The 3473-nt window shown below is 36.1% G+C and overlaps 1 long non-coding RNA gene across 1 annotated transcript; it reads left to right on the forward strand.

The window, feature by feature from the left end:
* Positions 1–2580: 2580 nt before the first annotated feature.
* Positions 2581–3018, forward strand: LOC112092855. Its single transcript, XR_002902787.1, has 3 exons — positions 2581–2661; positions 2739–2840; positions 2920–3018. It is a non-coding gene; the product is annotated as an uncharacterized LOC112092855 (long non-coding RNA).
* Positions 3019–3473: the final 455 nt, after the last annotated feature.

Below are 3473 nucleotides of genomic sequence, written 5' to 3' on the forward strand. Positions count from 1 at the left end.
GAGTGCAATAATAATAGAATAAATTATTCATAAAAATTGATAAAACTTAAAAAACATGAACTATAAAATTTTCTTTATGAACGTGACTATATAGTCACAAGAAAACATGCAGTATGATTGAATGTGTTATTATTTTTATAGTCAAGATTTCAGTTGACAATAGTTGGATACATATGAAAAACCGGTTGTTTGATTAGTATTGGGAAGGGTTATATACTTTTATCAACATTGTCAAAGACCATGTTGATGAAAGTAGTTGTACAAGTTGTCATCGTCGGAGGTGTTTAAACTATAAGTGTTTTCTAATAGAAACAGTTAGAGCACACATACACCAATATGGTTTCAATACTTTATCTACGATGTGGCATTACCATGGTGAAGACGATATTGCGACCAATGCAATAAATGAATGAGTTGATGAGATAGTTGCAGTTATACATTATGTTGTTAGAAATAACACCGATCATGATATGCCAGTTGAAGTACAAGCTAAGGTGTTTGGTGATGCGTAGCACGATGAATTTAAAGAGTTGTTATCCAAGATCGAATCAACATTGTATCCAGGGTGTACTAAGGATTCGTCATTGAATTTTTTGGTGAAACTGATACATTTAAAGGTGCTCTACAAAGGGCCCAATGAGTGTATGAACTCTGTTTTGAAACTGTTGAAAGATGCATTTCCTGAAGGGATTAAACTCAAGCTTCTTATTACGAGGCGAAGATGAAATTGGGAAACTCGGTTTGTGCTTCAAAACAATACATGTCTGTAAGTATGATTGTGCATTATTCTGGAAGGAGAATGTCGATCTACAGGTTTGTCCAGTATGTAACACCAGTCGTTGGAAGAGTAGAAAAACAAAAGGTAAAAAAGTACCATAGAAAGTATTATGGTATTTTCCTTTAAAGGATCGATTGAGGCGTCTGTATAGCTCACGTCACACTGCAAAGGAAATAACGTGGCACATGCAGGGGCGTTCGAAGGATCGATTTAGATATGAAGTATCCTAAATTCGCTCAGGAACCAAGAAACGTTCAATTAGGTTTAGCTACTGATGATTTTAATCCTTTCAGAAACATATGCTTATCATATAGTATGTGGCCGGTGGTTCTTATTGCTTACAATTTACCTCATTGGTTATGCACCAAGGATCCGTACAAGATATTGACACTATTTATTCTAGACTGAAATGTCCCTAGAATGGATATTGATGTCTTTTTACGACCACTTGTTGATGAACTTAAAGAACTGTGGGTAGAGGGAATCAGCGTTCGTGATGCTACTTTAAATGCATCGTTTAGGATGCGTGCTGCATTGCTAATGACTATCAATGATTATCCTGCTCGTGCTAGTTTATCTGGTTGGAGTGGACATGGGTATTTAGCATGTTCATCATGCAATGATGCGACACCATCAAAGAGGTTGATGAGTAAAAACTGTTTTGTTAGGCATCAACGGTAGCTTCCTATTGGGCATAGGATGAGAAACAGTGGGAAGTTTGATGGTAAGGTTGATCGCCATCCTCCTCCGCCTCGGAAGTCTGTCGAAGAAATATTATTTTAGTTACAGAATGTCAGGTCCAAACTGCCTAGTAAACATGAAAAGTATTGAGGTAGAAAGTTCTAATGATGTTGAAGACATTCGTAGTGATGACGAATAGAAATAAAGTAGTTATATTATATTTATGAATTTTTTATATATTTGTTAAGAAATTGCATAAGAAATAAAGTAACTAATGAAGATATTTTTTTATATGACCTAGAGTCATGATGTCTGGCCCAATAGCTACATGCGCCGGCTCTGCAGGAGGATCACAGCCTCCACCTGATCCGACGAGACTCTCAGAACATTGTTAGTCAGGTATTATATACTATAACACAGGAACGATATTTTTTATTCGTCAAACTCTATATAATCAAATTTCTTTATTTTTATTTTCTTATAGTTCTAGAGCCGACACCTCAACGTCGATCTGGTCGAGGGGTAGCTCTAGGTCAAGATATAGTGAAGAGGGTACAAAGAGATGGGAAGCTTTTTGTCTTATTTGATGAGACTGGTATGTGGAAGGCGACTGGTGAAAACGCTTTATATTTTGACAGTGGTTTCGGCTTGCACACAAGAGATATCCGTGGCCCACACTATAAAAGGAGGATTCAAAATCGCATGCTGGTATCTATTTGAAACAAAATTTGTTCTAAAAATTTAATTGTGGATAGAATATTTAAAATTTATATGTTGATTTTTTAAAGTATCCCAGGATTGGTTTAACCTCGACTACGACCGCGACAATGACATCATTAGAGATGTAGTCGACCTTGAAGCCAGAAAATGTTACAAGGACTGGAAGACTACCTTGCACAGACACTTCCAGAAGATGGGAGGGGCAAAAAAGGAGGATTTTGTTAGGCAAAATCCTCATAAAAACTCGAGGAGAAAAGAGCAATGGGGACCTTGCTGTGATCATTTTATGTCCCATGCTTTTCAGGTTCAATTACATTATGTCTTAATCCATTTTTGATTAATTAGTTTATTTAATTATTAAGTATATTACTAATTTATCTATGATCATTACTAGAAAAAATCTGCTACAAATCAACAAAACTGTGGCAGTCAAAAGTTGCTTCTATGGTAGAAAGTCATACTCTCAGCATCGTTTTGATAAGGTAATACTAATTTGCATACTTATTAAGTTTTTTTCACTTTAGTTTAATAATTATTCTAATACATTCAACTTGATTAGGCAAATCTCGAGACCTAGGAGCTAAGACCATTAATTGACAACTATGGTGACATGCACCGTCATGGGTAGAATTTTATCAATCCGGACGCGGAATATGCATTTGTAAGTAAATTTTAAATTTATTTCTTTTTTCATATTTAACATAACATATTATACTATTTTTATTCATTTACCTTTGCAGGCTCAGATGGAAGGGGAAAGAACCACACAGATGACACAATCTGCTGGCGAAGGTTCATCCACGGCGGTCAATAAGGAGGGGATTATGTCCCAAGTCTTGGGCAAGCGCAGAGGACACACTAAGGGAGTGGAATCGACACTGCCACAGAGGACTCATTCAAGCGCTTCCACCTCATCAGCTGCTTCGCAATCAAACGGGTCGTCTTCAGTTAATTTGTCCCAGCATGTCCAAAACTAGCTAAACAACCTCTACGTCGAGCAATGCAACATGTTCGACAACCAGCAAATCATGATAGAAGTCATGCGCTTGATGAATCTCAACACCAACTTCTTGTCAGTTTGCCGTCCCCAACCGTTAGTTCCTCCGCCGCCTGAGCAAAACAGAGAAGAAGATGATGAGGACGACGATACTGCTAATTTAGAAGATTGAAATATTTGTTTTTATTTTTCTTATTATCAATAGTATTTCTTGATTAATTTATTTTTTAAGACTTATTTTATTATTATGTTGACTATTTTATATCAATCTTTTATTAACAAATATCAATTTTATTG

The sequence above is a fragment of the Morus notabilis genome, unplaced genomic scaffold (genome assembly GCF_000414095.1).
Source record: "Morus notabilis unplaced genomic scaffold, ASM41409v2 Scaffold1478, whole genome shotgun sequence".
Classification (NCBI taxonomy): Eukaryota; Viridiplantae; Streptophyta; class Magnoliopsida; order Rosales; family Moraceae; genus Morus; species Morus notabilis.